The sequence below is a fragment of the Mytilus galloprovincialis genome, chromosome 14 (genome assembly GCF_965363235.1).
Source record: "Mytilus galloprovincialis chromosome 14, xbMytGall1.hap1.1, whole genome shotgun sequence".
NCBI classification, from domain to species: domain Eukaryota; kingdom Metazoa; phylum Mollusca; class Bivalvia; order Mytilida; family Mytilidae; genus Mytilus; species Mytilus galloprovincialis.
This window is the reverse complement of record NC_134851.1, coordinates 55914210-55938236: the sequence shown is the minus strand read 5'-3', so window position 1 is coordinate 55938236 and position 24027 is coordinate 55914210. Positions and strand designations below refer to the sequence as shown.

Below are 24027 nucleotides of genomic sequence, written 5' to 3'. Positions count from 1 at the left end.
TTTAGTCTCTGGTGGAGAGTTGTCTCATTGGCACTCATTCCACATGTTTTACAACCATTTCTCACTTCTGAAATTAATAGTTAATTATTACCATTTCAAATATTATTAGTCAATTATTAAAGTATAAATCAAATCTGTGTGCCTTTCAAAGCCATAAATTAAATACGACCAAGTTTTAAGTTTACAATTAATGTATTAAACACTGCGTCAGTATTAAGCTGTTTTAATACATGCTTCATAGAATTATCGTTTATAAATTACATCTTTAATTGCCAAATAACGAAATATAGATTAAATTTTGTGAAGTAATATATTGAATAAAATTTGACTATAAAAGTTATTTCAGCAGTTCAATAATAAAGTCATAACAGGCCATTAGTATGATTAGTATTGATATTTTCTCAAAATGTTATTTTCCACTTATGAGGAATTTCTAAATGTGGTACAAATTTTATTTGCATCAAAAGTTTCAAACTTAAATGGCCAAATAAGATATCATATTTTGTTTGTGTATCATATTTTGATTTTGGTTGTAACAAAACAGTATAAATTCATTATACATGTACATGCTATTCATGTCAGTTCTCAATGGGGTCCTCAAAATAAATGGAAAATATCACATGCTATTCATGTGGTATTTTCCATTTATCTTGAGGACCCCATTTTTGGCCAGACCCAGTTCTAAACATGCAGAGAGGCATCAGATTTAAAATTTTAAAGTACCTATTCTGACCAAACCAAAACAAAATAAGGGCATAAGTGTATTATTATATAGTCTTTGATCAAACTTCTTAAAAGTTGGAATTAGATTTTGTATTTACAAATATTTTGGTCTTGAGCATCACTAAGTACTCTGAAGAGACAGTCAGTCAGTCAAAAATGCAGGAATATTGGTACTAAGTTGAGACAATAGACCTCTGGCTATACAATATATCAAGCTCAGTAAAAAATCTGCCATCAATACCAAATTTATTCTCTACATATAAACAAAACAAGTAAAGAAATGACATGTCTCAGGCAAAACTAAGGAGTTTCTAAAAGGATCTGTATGCAAACAACATGAAAGTCTCTAAAAAGATCAAAATGTTTAAACAGCTTTCAACCTTCCTGACCTGAATTTAGTAATGACTATAACATCTAAAGACTCATCAATTATATTATTATCAATCTTTTTTTAGTCTTATGAGTACATGTTAATCTAATGTCCATCTTTTTAAAACCTTGAGTCTCTTGACTGCACTATGAGTTGGCAACATTTGCAATGATATTAAGATAATTTAAATGTCTCATAATGACTTTATTTATTATTAATTGTTTGGGCTTGTCTAAAACAATACATGTTTACTTGTTTAATTCACTCGGTAGTGTCATATTTTGTGTGAAACATTATACTTGTAGACACGGTTCAGAGTTTTTAGACCAAATATTAAGTACAGTATTAAATATCAATTTCCACATGGATAATTCTACGATATATTTCAGGTATAACTACATGGTTTTAACTACACAAGAAAAGCGTATTTAAAATTTTGGAAATCCCAAAAAGGGGGGTGTAATGCAATTATAGTAATGATCATAAAAGAAAAAGCAAAAGCTAAATATTATGATAAAAGCTAAAGCTAAATGTTATAGTAAAAGCTAAATTAAATGATATAGCAAAAGCTAATTAGCTAAATGATTCATCAAAAGCAATGAAAGCTGATGAAGCCATACATACAGTCATAGGAAAAAAGTGAGTTCCCACAAATAAAAGTCCTATCATTTCAACTAAAATCAATATTTTTCAAAAAATATTACCATTAGTTACCTTATGAGTGATTTTTATAAAATAGATACCATAATATGCAGAAATGTCTTAATTGTTCATTTGGCCATTATTTTCTTGGTTGATTTTTGGTGTTTTAACGCCACTTTTAAGCACCGCATTTAGGCTATTTCGTGGCGGCCAGTTTTTATTGGTGGAGGAAGCCGGAGTGCCCGGAGAAAACCACGACCTTCGATAGGAAAACTGACAATCCTTAAGTCAATTAAGATTGAAGTCAAGTGCACCCGCTCGAGCGGGGTTCGAACTCACAACCTCAGTGTTGACCGGCTAGTGATTACAGTAGTAACTACTTAGACCACTTGGCCACTGAGGCCCCTTTATTTTCTTGGGGTTTGTTTTCACTATCTGATGGGTTAAACTCAAATGCAAATTTTTACAATTTTTATTTGGTTAGAATGCACAGCAAATTTTTCCAGAAATATTTTTCTCGTTTCAGAAAATAAAAATTAGCCTGAATAATATCAAGGCACAATAAACAATTAATCTTTGAACATTTCTTCATCTTATGGTATCTATTTCATATAAATCAGTCGTGTAGTTATATTCAGAAATATTTTTTTGAAAAATTATGATTTTAGTTGAAAAGATAGGACATTTTTTGAGTGAGAACTCACTTTTGTCCACTGACTACAATAATAATATTATTATTTAAGCTACATAATAAAAGCTAGCATAACTAGCACAACATAAAATAATTATAATGGATATGACCTAAGCGGGTGAAAATTTTTCAACAGCATCTGCACAAACAGCATTTGATATAGCTAATGAATTTATGAAAATAAAACTTTTTCTATTAGTTAAAAAATATTCTAAATCAATGAATTTAGAATATTTCTTAACTAATAGAATATTTTTTTTCTCATAAATTCATCAGCTATATTATTCCATACAACAGTAGCTACTTATTTGAAGGAATAAATTCTTACCATAGGTTGATGTTCAAACCCTAAGTGATATCTACAATATTTGAACACGCAAATTTAAATTCAACAAATATCTATAACTATATCTACTATCTTAAATACTGCTAAGTCTATATGGCTTCTATCGAAAGATTTTATTCCTGGAAACTCTGACACTTCATGAAATTTTTAAGCTCAATTATTTTTTCCAAGTATAACTATAACAGATGAATGATTACAGAAAGAAAATGGCATATCACTAAATTTATTCCTTTTAGAGTGGACAACATTATTCCACATGAGGCCAAAAATAATATTAAGATAGTTTGATGTTCAACCTAGTCCTACCTACTTAATTTCTCTGTACACAATTCGCTTTTTGTTGAAAACTGAAAAATTCATCGTTCAATTATTTGTCTTCACGAAAATTGGTATTCAAAGATATATAATGGAATAGACAAATTTCAAAGAATTTAAGCCACAATTGTGGTGTCCAATACAAGATACTATCTAGTTTTACGTCACCTTTAGATTTAGTACAGATTTTTATTAGAGTGAAAAGGATCATATTCATAATTAAATGTTGCTAACCGTCTCAAAATTGGTTTTCCTGTGTACCATACAATGGTGTCAAATTTTGTGTAAAACAATATACATGTACTCACATGTATGCATTATTCTTAATTTGACCACACATGCAAAATCTCTGCTCCCACACTGAATTATACAATAAATTCAACAGATATGTTGATATACATTTTGAACATCTCCAATACAAAGATACCAGGGGATCTTTTAAACAAACTCAGACAATAAAATAGTACTAAATTTATTAACGTGGTCAATTGCTCGGAAATCAGATAAGACAAAATGTAAAGTATACACAATTTAATCTTATAAATGGACTATTACACACTGTTTGTAAAACTTTAAGATATGGAAATCAGATAGCCATATTAAAATCATAAGGAACAATTGTATTAACTTAATAAGGTGTAGAATGATTAATACATCAACTTTAGATGACCCCAATTCTCAGACCTTTTTTTTTTTTAAATAATTTATATTTTCATGATTTTTGGTTTCACACAAAAATCTTAGGTTAACTTATTTAAATTACAGTTTAAATTTTATCAAAACTTTGATGTTTATAGTCTTGACGATTTTTCAAACAAACCTTCTTGAATTTAAGAAAATACAATTAAAGAATACTAGAAGATACCAGCAAAATCGCAGTCAATTGAACAAACGTTGAAACAAAGAATTTTTTAATTTTTGCAGGCAATACGTAGAGTGAGCATGCAACATTGCTCGAAAAAAAAACGTTCACCAAAGGAGAAGGTCTGGTATAAGGACCGATTTTGGCCTCAAATTTCATGTTCATCTGACGAAACCACTTAAGTGTCTATTTTATTTGAATCAATTAGTTTACATGAAAGATTTTAACTGATTAAGTCATAAAAAACGCACCGATTCAAGCTGAAATATGAAAAATCTACCAAATTTGCCGAAAAATTGTTTTTTTGTCAAAAAGAAAGTGGCTGCATCCGTGTTCAGCCTCAACCTTTTTTATATGTTATGTATTATCATAAAATACAACTTAATTTCAATATCAAGGATGAACACGAATGCGGCCACTTTCGTTTTACACGAAAACCAACTAAAATTTAACAAAAATGCTAGAATTGTGAAGATTTCAGTAATTTAGCATGACTTAATGGTGCTAGTACCCAATATCTGTGCATTGTATTGTCAAAATCAGCCCAAATTTATGTAGCAGAAGCATTCTACTGTCCAATGAATAACTAAAAGTTTATACATTTTAACAATTTTGTAAAACTGCTATATTTTGGGGCCAAAAAGGGGTCTTACTGGACCTATACTCCTTTTGACATTATCTCAAAATTTTGTGTTTTATGTGGAAAAAAGATTGTATTAGGACAAATTTAGGATGTACAAATATTCCGCACTTTGCAGTTGCCGCTCAATGAAATCTATCTCTTCCTTTAGTAGTATAGATTCAGTTGAAATTCAGATTGTAGACTCAGACTATTAAAATCAGACGGTCAAAACCAACTAAAATCCTAACTTTATACTTTAGACACTAGTCCTAAATCTAAAACCTTACCCAGTGAGGAGTAGACTAGACCCTTACCTTAAAACTCAAGGACCTAGCTCTAATGTTTAGTTAATAATGTCCAATTTCTTTGGATCAATATCAAAGATTTCTGCATCTGAAAAGTCAACTATTTTTATAAAAGAATGTCAAAACTGTCAAGTATTTCAAAAACCTCATACAGTTATTATTATGTATATACAAATAATTAGTTTTTTAATCTGTCGTACTGAATACTTCTTGGTTATAATTCTAGTATCATATTATCCTATTAGTTATACTAGTAAATAATTATACGTAAATATTTAAAATACGACAAATTCCTTTGAGAGATATATAGACGTTATACAACAATATTTTCATTTTTTAAAAGGATTGAATACCATTTGATAAATTTTATAACTTATTAAGCTCTTTATCTTCCCATCTGATCTGTTCTTTTTAGGAATGGTTAAAGTCCTAAAATTTGTTTGTTTTTATATCTTTTTAAAATTGAGAATGGAAATTGTCAAAGAGACAACAACCTGACTAAAGCAGAAAACAGTCCAAGGCCACAATGGGTCTTCGTCACAGTAAAGAAATCCCACACCCGAGGAAGGCTTCATCTGGCACCTAAACAAAAATGTGTACTCATTCGGGGAAAATGAGCATTTTAGTGGTTTACAGATGTGGATACAGGATTTTGAAACAGGGAGTGGAACAATATGTCAGCATTCATAACAAGAATGTGTCCATCATGTCCATAGTACACGGATGCCCCACTCGCACTATCATTTTCTATGTTCAGTGGACCGTGAAATTGGGGTCAAAATTATAATTTGGAATTATAATTAGAAAGATCATATCATAGGGAACATGTGTACTAAGTTTCAAGTTGATGTAACTTTAACTTCATCAAAAACTACCTTGACCAAAAACTTTAACCTGAACTTCGCACTATCATTTTCTATGTTCAGTGGACCATGAAATTGGGTTCAAAACTATAATTTGGCATTAAAATTAGAAAGATCATATCATGGGGAACATGTGTACTAAGTTTCAAGTTGATTGGACTTCAACTTCTTCAAAAACTACCTTGACCAAAAACTTTAACCTGAAGCGAACGGACGGACGGACGCACAGACGGACACACGGACGAACGGAGGCACAGACCAGAAAACATAATGCCCTTCTACTATTGTAGGTGGGGCATAAAAATATATTGGTTCGCTATGGAAGCCCAGTCACCCAGTTCAATGTTAGTATAATAGAACAGAAGCTAGGGATATCCGTCATCAGTACATGAACAGCAAAGAACATAAAAAGGAAAGGTAACGAGTCAGCGCTTTTATTGCTGTTCTTCTTCTCAAAGTCAGTGAGGCCTCCAACAGAGAGTCAAATATTTCACCTCACAAAATTAAAGACGACCCCTAGTATGGGTTTCAGTATTTTTTTCGATATACATGCATGTACCCTGTCTATAAAAATGATTGAAAACGGTCACTGAATTATAACCAAATCATAAGTCACTTTTAAATTAAAAAATACATTTGTGAAAAGGGGAACAACTCTCTCAAAGTGTTTTGTTTTGTTAATTGTGCCTTAAAAAACTGGAATAGGACCCAGTACACTACCATGATTATTCGTGGTGGATTCTACAAGAAAGTCTGCATGAGCTGCTAACAGCAAACTCTCATCAAAAGGGGCCAAACTCCCTCCCCCTTCTTATGGAGCTACATATATGGTTGATGCATACACTGTTTACATAGTCCACTCTGAGTGTGGACTATTTTGGAGGTCCCCCTTTTTCAACATTCTGAATCTGCATCGGTCATATATTTGTTTTCAAAATTTATTTTTTGTATCAGATCAAGTTTGGTTTATACTTTAACCTTTAACTTCTTACTCAATATCATCTATTTTTGATAGATATAAGAAGATGTGGTATGAAAGCCAATGAGACAACTCTCCATCCAAGTAACAATTTATAAAAATAAATCATTATAGGTCAAGGTACGGTCTTCAACATGGAGCTTGTGAAGTTGGCTCACATTGAACAGCAAGCTACATTAAGGGCCCCAAAAATTACTACTGTTAAACCATTTAAACGGGAAAACCAACAGTTAAAATGAGCCTTATTTTGCAATCAACATTTAATTTGCACACCTGGGAGACTTTCTAACTTTTATATATTTAAAGCAATTAAACAGCTGATGGCCTACCATAGATGACCTATTTATTTTGATAGTCATCATAATAACGTCATAACAATTTGCAGGTAAAATCAAACTGTATTATTGCAATCGATTAGTGGTAGAAAATTATGAACAATTTGTAAAAAATTGCCAATTAACATGTAATGGTTATAGAAATATAATATACTGCCGATAATTTTGTAATCAAAGCCAGCTCTAAATTGGTTTTCAAGTACATGTATATTGTATACACATGAAAAAAATATCAGCTTTTCATATATCTCTGATGGTACAAACTAAATTTAAGTCTTGAACTCTAGATTAGCACATGCAAAGTTTGGTTATTTGTTAAAACGGCATTTCAAAAGGTGTAGAAATAAGTGGTCCCATACTGGCCCACAACATGCAGATATATAAATGTAATATATCAGTGTTCCAGCTTGGAAAATTTGGTCGAATATTTAGGGAATCACTGAAGCATGACTGGAGCAGACCCCAGTTTAAGGCATTCAGTGAGCTCCAATTTAGGAAAATTTCTGGACCCACCACTGGGAAGGACATACGCCAGACAATTAAGTCTTCAAGGTTTTTATCAAATGTCAGATAAAATGTCAACTATTGACACTTGCAATTATATCGGCTCTTAGGTCTAAATGTGTTTGGTATTGACTGTTGAAGGTCATTCTTGATAAGGCTTCATTGTATCAATATTATCTGACAATTTATTTTCACAAGATTGTCCAACGAAATTTCAAGTAGATGTTCTTTTTTTAAGATTTCAAAGTCTAAATCGTATTCTTGGAATCAAATTTAGCACTCTATAATCTTTGTTTGAGTAATTTAGATATCTTCTTACTGTTTTGTGGCATATTCATCATGGTATTTGTATTATTAAAAGAAATATCTGACATGAAACATGTTTTTGACACTCAAAATTTGAAAGATTTCTTTATCAAGAAAATGTCAATATTTCCAATAATTGAACGATCAATACATGATAATTTATCTTTAAATGAGTGTTTTAGTCATTTTAAACCATTTTCTCAACATAGGATTCCTTCTGGGGGTGGAATTTAAGTCCAAACAAAAATTTATGAATTGGCGTGTGATGTGGATCTAAGAAAGGGTTTTCAAAGCACAGGAAAATATGCATAATTGTACAACACAAAACATAACTAAATATTTTCAAATGCATTTGAATAGGCCCATATGGTTGGGACTCCCCTTTTGAGGTGTAACACCACTAATTCAGGCCCGGCCAGAAAGCACATACCAGAAAGTACTGTGGATTCGTTTATTTTCGTGGGTATCAATTTTCGTGGATTGCTGAAAACTTGCGTTTTCGTGGATATTTGATTTTGTGGTTTTGCCAATCTCTGTATTGAAAAATATTGAAAATATGGTATTCATTGAATATTTAAATTTGTGGTTCACCTCTTCCCACGAAACCCACGAAAATTTGTATCCAACGAATAAAAATGTATCCACAGTAGTACATATTTAACACAAAATAGTTCCTACAAATGAGTGTAACTTTCGAAATATGTAGAATATTTAGGTATTTTTGGTATCAAATGAAAGCTGAAGGACTGGTGATCATTGTAGAACACTCTTGGACTTTTAATTTTGAATATTAAAATAACTGCACCAATTTTTAAAAAGAGGGTACATTTTGTCTGTTTGTCACATCTGAAGTACCTGTTTTGGTACATCTGAAGTTCCAGGAACCAGTTCTTTCTTATATGCCATTAAAGGTATGTTGATTTTTAGTACAAGACACCATAAAGTGTTGCTTTGAAATGCAATGATTACCACTTTATTTGAACTTAAAACAAAAGAGGTGTGCCTGCTTGAAAAGGAGGAATTTAACATAGAAAGCAATGGGACCATGAATTAGTGGTGTACTTCCTTTGAAACTGATTAGATTTGCATCTGAAAATAGTGGTATGATAACCAGACAACTCCCTACAAGAGATCAAATGGCACAGAAATTAACAGCTATAAGTCATCCTGACCGTGTGGGCCTCCATCAATGAGCAAAGCCCATACCAAGTTAGCGTTGGTTTTTGATAGCCTTTGAATATATGCCCTGTTCTGTTTTTGTTTATCTTCTGGGGTTATAATCAAGTGTTGGTGGGTAATTGTTGTGGTCAGTTGTTATGTGTGTTTTTGTGGCATTTTCCAAGTATACTTTTGTTTGTGAGGGCTCATCATTTAACTTTATACCGTCACCATTCAAGAACAATATGGAGCAAGATCTGCTAACCCTTCCAGGAGCACTTGAAATGTGTTCTTATTTTACATATGGTTTAGTGTTTTGTCTTTTTATGGTTTTTGCATTTTTACCAGGAATTGTCACTATGAGAATCTCTTAAATTTATGATCATGAGTTTTTATTCTCCCCTTTTATCACCCAGCCAAAGGACCAATATCTGTCTCTATATCAGATTACATGTATATCAGGCAGACAATTGTTTTTATCAATTTATATTATACTTGAAGTTTTGTTCTGTTTCTTCCCTTTGGCATGCCATAAATGAGGGGGAGGACAGGGGTAAGGGAGACAGGGAGAAAGGGGTAGGAGAAAAGAGAGGAAGGCTGGGAGAAAGGAGAAAAAGTTGGAGAAAGGAGAAAAAATAAAATATCTCTCCTTTTAAAAAATGATCTAATATTTCCAGAAAAAATATCTCAAAAGGAAATGTTTTATTCTAATGGGAGAAAGGAGAACAGCGGTAGGAGAAAGGTGAAGAGGGGTGGGAGAAGGGAGAAGGGTACCCCCTGTCCTCCCCCTCATAAATGATTTTCTAGAATAAGTATGATCAACTATAAAGCTGTAAAAATTAGCATGAACTTCAAATTTTTTCTCTATTTGTGTGAATGATTAATAATTCTATCTATTGTCATCGATGCATTTATCAGGGGCTATTTATAAAATTGATGTCTAGCATGTTATGTGCAAGGAACTGATCAATTCCAATAAAATTATCAAAAGTCTTTGGGACACTTGATAATAAGGTAGATCATTTAAAGTATAACAAGGTATAACAATGCAAAGGGAAATTTTATAGTTCTTGAAATTAAGATTTTTTGTGCAAATGGCAATTTCATTGGAGACGGGTCCTATCCCTAAACTATTACCATTTAGTTACACTCAAATACCCTTTCTGCATCAATCAACAACTTGTATTCATGTGATAGCATTCTCAGGTCATATTGACTTACTAATGGGTCAAAGTGTTTTGCTAATTATGTACAGGTTACAATCACCTGCCCATGCAGGTGCTGTTTCATATCACAGACCCTTATAATAAATGTGACAATTGACATGATACGATGATACGGGGAGGTGCAGTTGCAGATTCATGGGGTGTTCCAGGGGTTGGAGCCCTTTTTTTCCCAACAATTAATGCTTTTGAATGGGAACATGTGGTTGGAACCCCCTTTATCATCTTGGGTTGGAACACCCCCCACCCCTTTTTTTTTTAATTGGCTGGATCCACCCCTAAAGGTAAAACCCCAGTTTGATGTCTCTACTCTTACTCTACTCTTATTAAAAAGATAAAAATAGAAGTCGTTTTTCTTTCCGTTACCATCACATTTTATAAATAAACAAACCTTATTACTGCATTATTAATCCAAAGTTAATTGAAATCCACATGAAATCTCCACATTCTTTACAAATCCACAGTAATAAATTTCCATTTTAGTTGTAGCAAATCAATTTCAAATTATGTCACAGAAATAAATCCTTCAATCCCAGAAAAAAGTCTATTTTCTATAAATCCATGCTTTCAAGCTCAGGTGAGATACAAGTATATTACGAAAATCCCAGGTAAAAATTTCAGGTGACAATCTACAAAATAAACATTACAGTTTATATATTGATTATTGGAGAATTAATTATCTAAATTGTTTGAAGCCTTTAGACATAAATTCTTTTGTATTTTTTATAACCTATTGATTAAAAAATAAACAAATGTGTTTTTGACCTGTGGTGTTAAATATACTCAATTATTCTATAATTAGTACACTCATTTCAAAAGAAGGATTTATCTAAATTTTGTTTTTTTTCATATTGATTTAAAATGTTAATTTCATTGTACACAATGACATACTAAAAGATTTATATTTTTAAATCTTATTTTTCTTGGGGATAAAGAATTTATGCATTAATTAATAGAAATACATAATAATTCAGTGCCTAAACAAATCCTTCTAAAAAAAAATTCATGTATATCAATTTATTTTTAATTAGGCTAATTCAATGTACATAAAAATACAGCAAAATGTTTGGGATTTTTTTAACCTTTTAACAGTTTGAAATACACAATTTTGCAAATTACATGTATTTTTTTACTTTCAGTAATTACTTAGCATGCTAAATGTGCACGATAGAAGAACTGTGGTATACTTTTTTATGTTGTTAAAATATAACACCCATTCATGGTTGATCAATTAACATGTTAATTAGGACAATCCAAGGTTAAGTGTAGAAAGTGTAAAAGTTTTTTAAAACTTTATGCAAATTTTAAAATTGACATAACATTAACGTGCGAGAGATACTTCTTCTTACATGTATTTATATGAACATTGCATTTCTAGATTGTGTAATATATTTTGGGTTTAAAAGAAAAAGAAAAAAACACATTTTTTTAAAACTAAAAGTTACTTAAAATGAAAATCAACTCTTTATATATAAATTCAATAATCATGTAGAATTTAATTTGAAAATTAAAATTCCCCCTTATAACAAAAACTAATAAAAACTTTAAATATATTACCTGTTATGAATTAATATATAAAATCAATTTTATAAATAAAAATCCGATATTTCTCTTCAAATGAATTTGAAATCACCAATGCATCTAAAATGTTTAATGTCCATGGCGTACAAGTTCTCCTTTGATATAGTTAACAAATATTATTTCACCTTTTAAGACTTTGAAATCGACACTGCAATTAACATGGTAGTATTATAATACCAAGCACTTGTTTAACAAATTAAGACACGTATTTGAAACCGACACAGCCTATTGAACGTCATTTAAAGATTATGATATTTAAAGAATAAAATATCAGACTGTACTTCAGAAGATTAAGCACAAATTAAACAATAGTTCCTTTCACAGATCAATGAAAACTCAGGGATTTAAATATAAGCAACAGGGGCAGATAACTCAAAAAAGGTTCCTTTATATTTTTATTTTACTTAAACTGCTATGACCTCAAATGTTTGGGTCTCTTGTCATGCTTATATCTGACTTTACAGTTCCGATTTTTCTCATCGTTGAAGGCTTAAAAAAATATTTTTTATACATGTACCAGTAGACTGTTAAAATATATAATTCGTCCTCAGTCAATATAATCTGAACAGGTCAATGTGTAACGTATTGACCTTGTCAAAAATCCATAATTGTTAATATTGAACAAGAGGTATATCAACCTCAGACTTCATTTTCAATGTGTACATATATCCTTATATTGACCTCATACAAAGGCTATAATTGTATATTGTTGGTCAGGTACCAATTTTCTGTAGTTTTCAAAATTCCATCAAAATACAAATTTATGTTTTCTCCATAGAGTCAAATTGACTGTTTATCATTTTTAAAACTACAAATTTTAAATACTTAAAAAACAATTTTCACAAATCACTAAAATTGATACTATAAGGAAAAGTACTTCTAGATTATGTGTAAAGTACTGATATTGTCAGTGTGGGGTATGTTATCTCAAGGATTAAACTACACTGCATTTTAAAGGTACCAGGAATTTTATGTCTATATGATAAATAAACACTGGTATGTTATAATTCTGTCCTTAATAAATCAATATAGATCCAATTAAGTATCTATATGAGAAAATAATTTATCTTTAGTTGAAATATTTATATGTAACTGTCATGACTGTGGTCCAATTGTTAATTATCATTTATGTATAAGATATACAATTAAATTATAAATGTGGTCAAAACATTGTGACCTTATAAGCCCCAAAAATGCTGTAATTACTCTTATGGTCCCTTTTTCTCATATTTGAAATTTTTTAGTAGATTGTGTATTCTAGAAGTATATATGCATATGCAGGGCTGATCAACCCATTTTAAATAGTGGATTACAACCCAGAGGATTTATTACAACTGTCACATAAATTAAACATTAACCAAGAAAACTAAACATTGACCAATGAACCATGAACATGAGGTCAAGGTCAGATGAACTATGCCAGGCAGGCATGTACAGCAGACAATTCTTCCATACAACAGTTTAGTTGACCTATTGCTTATAGTTTAAGAAAAACAGACCAAACACAAAAACTTATCACTGAGCAAAGAACCTTGAAAATGAGGTCAAGGACAAATAAAAATTGCATGACTGACATATAGGTCATAAAATATTTACATTCACCAAATATAGTTGACCTATTGCATATAGTATTAGAAAAATAGACCAAAACTCAAAAACTTAACTTTTTTAACAACTGAACCATGAAAATAAAGTCAAGGTCAGTTGACACTATGAGCATGTACACTATACAATCATTCCATACACTAAATATAGTAGACCTATTGCATATAGTATTAGAAAAAACAGACCAAAACACAAAAACTTAACTATAACCACTGAACCATGAAAATGAGGTCAAGGTCAGATGACACCTGCCAGTTACACCTTACAGTCCTTCCATACACTGAATATACTAGACCTATTGCTTTTAGTATCTGAGATATGGACTTGACCACCAAAACTTAACCTTGTTCACTGATCCATGAAATGAGGTTGAGGTCAAATAAAACTGTCTAATGGGCATGAGAACCTTGCAAGGTACGCACATACCAAATATAGTTATCCTACTACTTATAATAAGAGAGAATTTAACATTACAAAAAATCTTAACTTTTTTTTTAAGTAGTCACTACACATGAAAATGAGGTCAAGGGCATTGGACATGTAACTGACGGAAAGTTCGTAACATGAGGCATCTATATACAAAGTATGAAGCATCCAAGTCTTCCACCTTCTAAAATATAAAGGTTTTAAGAAATTAGCTGACATCGCCTGATCACTATCCCTCTGTGACCTTTGTCAAGCTTTTTGCAACAAAATTTGCAGGCTTGACAAAAAATAACATTATTTTCAGACAATGATATTGAGTGTATATCTTCATGTTGATAAGATAATCAAGGTCTTGTGTTACCTATCCTAATTTCTCAGTGGCAGATCCAGACATTTTCATAAGTGTGGGCCCACTGACTGCCAAAGAGGGTCCCGCTTCTGTCACACTTCAGTGATTCCCTATATAAAACCAACCAAAATTTTCCTACAAAAGGAGAGTGGGGCCTGGGCCCTCTTAGCCACCCTCTAAATCCACCTCTGTTTCTTGATTACAAAAGGTAATGCTAACTGGGAGGGTTACATGCAAGGACATCAAAAAATTAAGTGCCCTTTTGTTCATAATTGAAAATGATTTCTATTCAAAACACCTACATATTTTGATTTCTTACCAAGTAGTATAAAACACTGAGAATAAGTATCGCAAGATTAAAGCACAAAAAATTGTGAGGAAAAAAATGCATATTGCCTGTATTTGCACAATTACATGGTAATAAACTGTTAGTGCTTTCAGTCATGATCATAAAAGAATATATATATACTATATGAACCCTAAACAAATATATATACTACATATTTTTATATCGTTATGCATTTCAGTGTTACCTTCAAAATGCAATAAAAGTTTTGTAAAAAAAAAGTTAAAATTGCTGAATCATGCTTTCAATGAAAACATTAATTTAACTCATGTAGCTTTTTAATGTTGTTTATTTTTATTTTTGCTTTTTCGGTTTTGTGCTTTTGAATGTACAAAATAATATTTCATTTCACTGTTTTTGTTAGAATAATCCACAAATGTAACTTACCACATTCAGAGTTTATATTCTTTGATCTTTTTAATATATATATTTAAAAAAATGATATTTTCTCCTGTTCTAATGACACCTACTCAATATTTCATATATCACTTTTAAAGTAGGAGGGAACCACTTACATTTTAACATTTCAAAAATATTTAATTACTTTATACTTCATTACGTTGTGAATGTAACACCAAAAATGAGGGATAACCCCTCAATGAAATGACTATCCCTTTTATGGGAGATACATTTCAAGTTATAAAAATTACTTTTTTGTGAAAAAAAACTTTTCTAGTTCAGAAATTATTGAAATTAAGTGCCCTTTTGTTGATGATCAAAAATGATTTCTATTCAAAACACCTATACATTTTGATTTCTTACCAAGTAGTATAAAACACTGAGGATAAGTATCGCAAGATTCAAGCACAAAACATTGCGCACTCGTTTAATCCATGCGTCGTTCGGTCACGCGTTGTCTTATTTTTGATATTCAAATACTGCGATTAGTTATACTATAATTATTCATACAATACATTTCAAAATGTGAGTTTAAATTATTGCGATTATAACCCTAACGCATTTTTCGCAATAATACAAACATTGAAATAATTTCTGGATTTACAGTAGTACAAAAGGTCACGATTATTTTGCAAAAACTTTTCCCAAAGAACTATGTCATCTATCTGGTATTCTAATGCAACAACGTTTGTAACGTTCATTTTGATTGGATAACGTCACTTATCTACATGGCTTCAATTGGCAATTGATGCTATGGGACGTACACGCAAGAGCAGACGGTATATGACAAATTTTAAATTCATGTAAACGTGGTTTTCTGTCAGTTTCATTAGAATGGAGATAACAATATTGTATTTTAAGCTCCGACGACATCAATCGGGAATTTGATGGTCACAAATACCTGTTTACTGTCTCCGCTAACGCATCGCCAGTAAACTTAATTTGCAACCATCAAATCCCCAATTGATGCCGTTGGAGCTTAAAATACAATACAGTTATCTCCTAATTATATTGTTGAAGCCATTGTCCATGAATTTTGTAATATTCAAAGACTTTTATTAAACATTCTTTATTATTGAAAATAAGTGAACCTCTCTTTCATAAAAGTTGTTTCCAATTATAATAAATTTTACCCCTTTATTTGCCCTTTTAAGTTAAAGAAGCAAAGTTTGTCTTTTATCTTTTCTACAACAGCAAAATGACCCCATGTCTAAGGGACAGTCCCTCATTTAAGGGATATATCTTACATTGAGGGGGTTATTCCTGCAACCTGCTTTTAAGAGTTTTAACTATTGGGATGAACTGATCTTTAAAATATTTTTATGTAAAATTTCTTATTTGCTACACTATAGATGTCTACTAATATATATTATATATATTTATGTGAAAATTCTTTAAATGTCAAGTCAATATCAAAAACAACTTTAATAAAATAACTGAACCATATCATAACAAAATCATATTATTTATTTAATCCTTTAATAGTTAAAATTTTGTTGAAGGTTCATTAAACTAAATTATGTCATAATTAAGAAAATGTTTTCGTGACAATTTGAATTATGGACGATTTCTCTGATCAGCCACTATTTTCCTTTGTAGAGTCAAAATCTGGTATAGTTTAAAAGATGCTTCTAAAATAAAAAAATTATAAAGTTTCTGACTTCTGTGCTTTTGTATTAATCAAGTCCAGGTCAGATGTTAGAAGGCTTATACTGCACACTACAGAGGCGGATTTAGGGTTGGCAGGGGCCCCGGGCCCGCCCCTTTTTGGGAAAAAATTTGGTTGCTTATATAGGGAATTACTGAAGCCTGAACGTAGTGGGCCCCCTCTTAGGCAGTCAGTGGGCCCCAACTTATGAAAATTCCTGGATCCACCACTGCACTATGAATGATGCACTCAGCCACTGTCAATGGAACAATTTATATCAGAAGTTGGTTCAGAACATCAAATTTCATATGATATACATGTATTTACTAAAAGTCTGTTTAATATTTTGTTTATGTCAATCATTGTTATGATCATAATGATGCCTAAATCATAATCTTGATTGCATTTTGTTACTGTGTATAAAAGGAGCAAAAACATAGTAATATTGGACTATAAAATGGAAACCATGAATGTGTCAAAGAGACATCAACCCTACCAAAGAGGTGAAAATTATAGCCCAATTATAAAAAGAAGATGTGGTATTATTGCCAATGAGACAACTCTCCACAAGAGACCAAACAACACAGATATTAACATCTATAATTCACTGTAAGGCCATCAACAATGAACAAAAACCCATAGCTAATAATGGGTTTCCAATGCAGTGAGATGGCAGGCTTCAGCTGGCCCCTGAACAATTATGGATTCTAGATCAGCTAAATTGAAGCCACACTAAATCCTGAAACAGACAAATGTACAAACACACAGAAATTAGCACAGTAAGATTTTTCAGAATATAAAAGAAAACCTCACAGGGTTATTTCTTATATGCCCCCCCCCCCCCCCCCCCTTTTCCTCAAAAACATGTTTGCAGGGGTATAAAATCAAAACGTATAAATAGTTTACAACATTGGACAATGGTTAACATGATCAAAAGTATATGTCTAGCTAAGGAATTGTATATATGTCTAAAATTTTAAACATACATTGCATAAGTGACTTTATATAAATCATGTTAATTTAACCATCTTTTCTTAACCTAGTTATATTATTAAACACTGTGCTTGTTGTATTCCTCTGCTTGTCTTAACCCTTTCAACGCTACACAAAAAAAATAGAAAAATGGCTGCTGCTGCTGCTGCATTTTTTTTGTGTTCCTTCATTAGAACAGTATTTTCCTTTTCAGACTGCTGTATCTTTTTTATTCGTCAGAGATTACTCTGACGTCCAACGGCTGTTTTGCCTCAGCTTGTCTGGTAAAAGAGCCGTTGGACGTCAGAGTAATCTCTGACTACTTTTTTATTATATGCATGAGATACAGAGAAAGTTATTGCATGAAAATATATTTTTTTATAACATTGTGTCTTAATCATATTGAATCACTTGTAATCATTTGTATGTAATTAATGTTGATTGTTCAGCTCCTTGTGGGTGTTTTGATTCGCAATAAAATATATTTGATATGATTTGTTTAGGAGTATAGTTCAGCTTCCTATTTCAATATTTGCAAACATTGCGGTTAGTTATTCATTGAGTATTTCTTTGTGAGTTTTGTTTCAATATGCAATGTTTAGTATATGCATGATGTTCAGGGATCATATTACAACAATCTAATATGTTTTCTGCAAACAAATTTCCCAAACTTTCAAACTGTTTACCATCATTGGGGACCATGGAAAGAGGGGAAAGAAACATGTTTGTAGCTCTAATTATGTTTTTCGCATAGAAACAGAAACACATTGATCTGATCATCTCTCAATGAAAATAAAAATGGAACCCAACATCCACATATTCCAACATCTTTATTTAACTCATGTCAAACATTGCTTAACCTGTCTAAGGAATAAAAATATTTCATTCCTGGTGATATTTTAATATATTCTAGAAAATCACTAGAACTGACTGAATAAATTTATAATGAAAATAAAAATGGAACCCAACATCCACACATTCCAACATCTCCACCCAACTCATGTCAAACATTGCCCAACCTGTCCAAGGAACAAAAATATTTCATTCCTGGTGATATTTTAATATATTCTAGAAAATCACTAGAACTGACTGAATAAATTTATAGAATTGCTTGCATCCAATCAATGAATGAAACATTTTTATTCCCCAGACAGGCCAAGAGGATCATCTTCAGATCATGTGTCATGTTCCTTGTGTGTAGGACACGACGTGAATCAGGATTTAATGTGAGGGGTTGGGAGCTATCACGGGGGGTCTCAACATGTTTTTTTTTAGTACATTTAGTACAGATGTGCAGATGGGATTTCAAAAACACACCCCATTCATTATATAATATAGTCCAACTCTTGTGAAATCCTAAACATATTTCATGGCATCAGAACTCATTCATATATTCCTTGGTTATCACATATTATTTTTTTTACACCTTGACATGATTTTAAACGATTAAACAGCATTAATACAAAAATCTTATCGAAAGATGAAAGTTATTGACCCGCCGTGGGAGCTATAGGACCATTTTTTGACAAACAATAATTCATGATTGGGCGTCAACTTTCAACCGTTTCTAACAGTACAGCTTATTTATTACACCTCAAAAGATTGGCTGTATCAGAAACATCTGGCTGTCATAAATGTATTTGTTTAAACTGAAAACAGTATATCAATATATATGTTCCTGGTTAAGTTAAGCTATAATAACTTAGCGTCTCTTCAAGTTGACATATTCAACTTATCCAGAGACGGATTTAGAGTTTTTTTCAGGAGGTCCGCCCCCCCCCCCCCTTTTTCCCCTTTTGTGGGAAAATTATGGTTAATTATATAGGGAATCACTAAAGCATGACTGGATTGGGCCCCTCTTTCGTCGGGCAGTCATTGGGCCCCCTTACGAAATTGCTGGATCTGTCACTGGTATCAAAGACTAGTACATAAAAAAAACCGTCCCTTTACAAATATCTTCAACTTGTCAGAATATTTATGATCATATTGAATGTGGGCAGTATTCATTTTGGAAGAAGAAGAAGGTCTGAATATTATCCGGATCATGACATTGTAAACTAATTCACCCATGACACAGCAAAAATCAATTCAAATAATCTACTGATCTACAAAGGACATAGCTTATCTATATAGGTATATACATTTTGTAGTATATGTCGTTTATATTAGTATATGGTTGTGTCTTCAAATATGTATGATATTTGTATAAAGATTAAGATTGCATTGTAAACTCGTAAATTTTTGTATATATCGGCTGTTTCCGTAACAAAACTGTCAATTACTGTTTACTTTGAAATAAAAAATGAATGCAATTGACTTTTACCTACTTCAGCTCTCAAAAGAATGTCTGACATTATTTGTAAAGTACAGTTTTGATGTTTACTGTGCTGCATCTAAAAGGCACCAAAGTCAAGTAAAAATTCACAAGTGGCATATAAATTTGAAACATTTGTATCTGAGTTTACTATGATAAGAAAGTCTGCACTCTTGATGGCACTTAATGGCACAATGATGTTGAATAATAATTTAAAATTTTAACTCTTTTTGGTTCAATTATATCTTTCTGGAATACTAGCCAAACTGATTTTTTGTTAAATATATGTATACTAGAGTAATTTTGTAATTTAGATTGAAACTGTCATGGATTTGAGTTTACAATTGTAACTTCCTGAAAAAGACAGACAAAAGATAACATAGGGACAATTCAACTCATTATTGGTATCAAAAGAAAGACCAACTGCAAAACTGAGTACATAAAACACAACATATATATAGAAAACATAAGACTGCGCAACACAAACCCCACCATATATGGGAATGATCTCCTGCTACATATGTGAACCCGTTGTGATCCTTATATATATAAAAGAGGACGGGTTTGCGGTTACGACGATTGGAACATATCCGTCGAATATTAAAAAAAAACCAATTATTGATCAATCAGTACAGTGTTTGTAAAGAAAACTATTCTTACCTGTTATATAGTTAACGTTGTATGTGATGTACCACAAAAGAATAGTTTGAATTGAAAAAAGCCTGATACAATTTATAATAATAACACTTCCCGTGTCCAAATCTTCCTAATGAAAATAACTCAATTCGCTAAGTCACACTCGACTCGTCTAGATTACAGATTTGGTTCAAAATTAACAGGGAAAAATTTAAGGTAAACAAAAATATCATTAAATTTCAAACGAATAACACGATAAGCTCTGAAAAATAAGAAAATTTTTGATCAATAGATTAATAAGAGATTACAGGATTACAGGATTAACGCCTGGGCTACTGGTCACATCAAAATATTAATTAACAAATTAAACGTTAATCCGTTTTACTATGACTGCATACTTTACACTAAATTGTCAAAATAGGAGGATCGCGAAGGGATTTAATGATAAAGTTGGAAAAAAATACTCAGACGTTCAAAAAGTTGGAAAACCTTAGTCAAAACTTTCAGAAAGTGTATTTTTACAGAGGACATTATATATCAATCAATCAATCAATCAATCAATCAATCAGTTATTCCATCAGTCAATTATTCGTTCATTCATGTTGTGGATCAATGCAATCGGTGAATAAAAATAATGTTTATCAAATTATTGAACCAATGCATGTATATACCATAAACTTATAGTCTTTTTTGCACGATTTTATCATTTTTTACGAAAAAATATCGTATAATCGTCATTTATCTCTTCTCCCTGTCTGTTATGAAGTAAAAATATGGCAGATAATTTATTGTCGTGTTTTGAGGCCGTAGTTTACCGATTGTCACCTTGTAGTAAACAATAAATAAAGAAGGATGGACACTGAGCACGTGTATAACATGTAGAATAAGATAAAAGTTTATTTCAGTGACAGATCCATGCGTAGTTTTATTTTATAATTGCGATCACCGGATTTTTACGAGGAGGGTCACGCTAAAGTCCCTTGAATACGGAAAATATGTCGGCGAATTGGTTGCCTCTGCAATTACAAAACTGAAGTAAACTTCTTCTTAATGTGAAATTTTGCTCCACTTGTGTCATCTGTCGTTTTGAGTATAGTAAATTATATATAAATTCAATGATTATTACAATATAGATGATATTACAGAAAATGATAAATAAATTTTAAAACGGCACTTAGTAGTGTCGTTAATATTAGTTCAAACTTAGTGCTAATAAGTCTAATTCGGAGTGTTACAAACGGTCAACAAACTGGTTAGAGCTATATCAATTCTAAAGTCTTTGGATTTGAACCGACCAAGAAACGAGCCATTACATAGTTTTATATTGATATGGACGCTACACTAAATTCTAAAACATACAAATGAACAAATGAACACAAATTAAATAAAACACACAAGACAAACAAAGACTAGAGCCATAATGTGGGATAGGCACAGTAATGATGCGGGGTTAAACATGTTTTATGAGTTCTCAACCCTACGCCTTTACCTCTAGCTAATGTGGAATAAACAAGCATGCATGGTTTATAGCAAGAACATACTCTGAAAAAACGAAAGTAACATTACACCGAGTTATAGAATATCATTAAAAGCTTATTATTTAATTTGAAATTAGTGTTCAGTATTTGTAAACTACAAGAGTGCACACGCTGAAATGTCTCGCCTTCTTTACTTATCATTGATATCATGTTGATAGACCTAAATATAAAGGTTTGTTACAACTGTCACATAAACTTAAAATTAACCAAAAAACTAAACATTGACCTATGAATCATGAAAATGAGGTCAAGGTCAGATAAACCATGCCAAGCAGACATGTACAATTAACAATGCTTTCATACAACAAATATAGTTGACCTATAATAATTGCTTATAGTTTCAGAAAAAACAGACCAAAACACAAAAACTTAACACTGAGCAATGAACCGTGAAAATGAGGTCAATGTCAAATAAAACCTGCGCTACTTACAAATAGATCATAGAATATTTCCATACACAAAATATAGTTGACCTGTTGCATATAGTATTAGAAAGAAAAAAAACCTCAAAAACTTAATTTTGACCACTGAATTCCATGAAAAAGAAGACAAGGTCAGATGACATCTGCCAGCTAGACATGTACACCTTACAATCATTCCATACACCAAATATAGTTACGTAGACCATTTGCATACAGTATAAGAAAAACAGACCAAAACACAAAAACTTACCTATAACCACTGAACCATGAAAATGAGGTCAAGGTTAGATGCCACCAGCCAGTTGGACATGTACAGTAATTCCATACACTGAATATACTAGATCTTTTGCTTATAGTGTATGAGATATGCACCTGACCACCAAAACTTAATCTTGTTCACTGATCTATGATTTGAGGTCGAGGTCAAGTGAATACTGTCAGACAGTCATAAGGGCACATACCAAAAACAGTTATCCTATTACTTATAATAAGAGAGAATTTAACATTACAAAAAACCTTAACTTTTTTCAAGTAGTCACTGAACCATGAAAATTAGGTCAAGGACATTGGACATGTGACTGACGGTAACTTCGTAACATGAGGCATCTATATACAAAGTGTGAAGCATCCAGGTCTTCTACCCTCTAAAATATATAGCTTTTAAGAAGTAAGCTAACGCCGCTGCAGCCGTTGGATCACTATCCCTATGTCGAACTTTCTGCAACAAAAGTTGCAGACTCGAAAAAAAAAACATGATACACGTCACGAATTTGTATAGACAACCATAAAAATCCTTGTTTACGCTGGGAATGTAGTATATATCTATATATGTTCCTAGTATATACGGCTAAAAATAGACTATCACTGAATTGACAAAACCAATCATTGTCGAGGGCACCTAACCCTCAATAATCAAAAAGAAAAAGAGGGCAACATAGTCTTCAACAATACCTATACAGGTGTCTGTATACAATATATATGTCAAGCTCTAAATGTGCATCAGTAGTTTCAATGGTATAATTAAACACGTGGTAGATATATTATTATTTGAAAATGAAAAATAACAAGTCAAAATGAAATATAATTTCAAGGTTATAATTGTACCTATACAACATTTGTAATATTCTTTTAAACTTTCAGTGAAAATAAGATATTAAAATCCCCCCTCAATAAAAACAAATTTGAATTTGATGTTATCTTTTGACAAAATTATTTGTAGTTTGAAAATTACCGTAAAAATTAAAATGTTAAAAGTAGAATTTAATTACTTAATTGAAATTAAAAACACATTATCAATTGTATCTCAAATAAAATATAGTGTGTTGAAATTAAATTCTACCAGTGATTTTTGGACGGAACAAAAGGTATTTCTATTTTAATTTTAGGACCATTTTCAATAAAAAAAATATTTAAAAGAGTATCATATGAGGGTCTGGATTGGGTCCCTTATTTCTATATTCTATACTCTTTTGTAAGTTCATTTAACTCCCTCTTTTGTATTTACCTGGTATTTTGTCCATTATTCGCTACTCTGTATATTTTTGCAC

At 31.5% G+C, this 24027-nt stretch overlaps 1 protein-coding gene across 2 annotated transcripts in view; it reads right to left on the bottom strand.

The window, feature by feature from the left end:
* LOC143059218 (uncharacterized) overlaps positions 1-20625 on the bottom strand; it is a 69230-nt gene extending 48605 nt beyond the window's left edge. The window contains exons 1-2 of one of the 2 annotated variants that reach the window (XM_076232698.1): positions 20545-20625; positions 10636-10873 (exon numbers count right to left, since the gene is read on the bottom strand). The gene's annotated coding sequence lies outside the window, so the exon portion shown is untranslated. Of the gene's footprint in view, positions 1-10635; positions 10874-11801; positions 12067-20544 lie in introns of those variants that run through there. The other variant, XM_076232697.1, reaches the window with a different exon arrangement.
* Positions 20626-24027: the final 3402 nt, after the last annotated feature.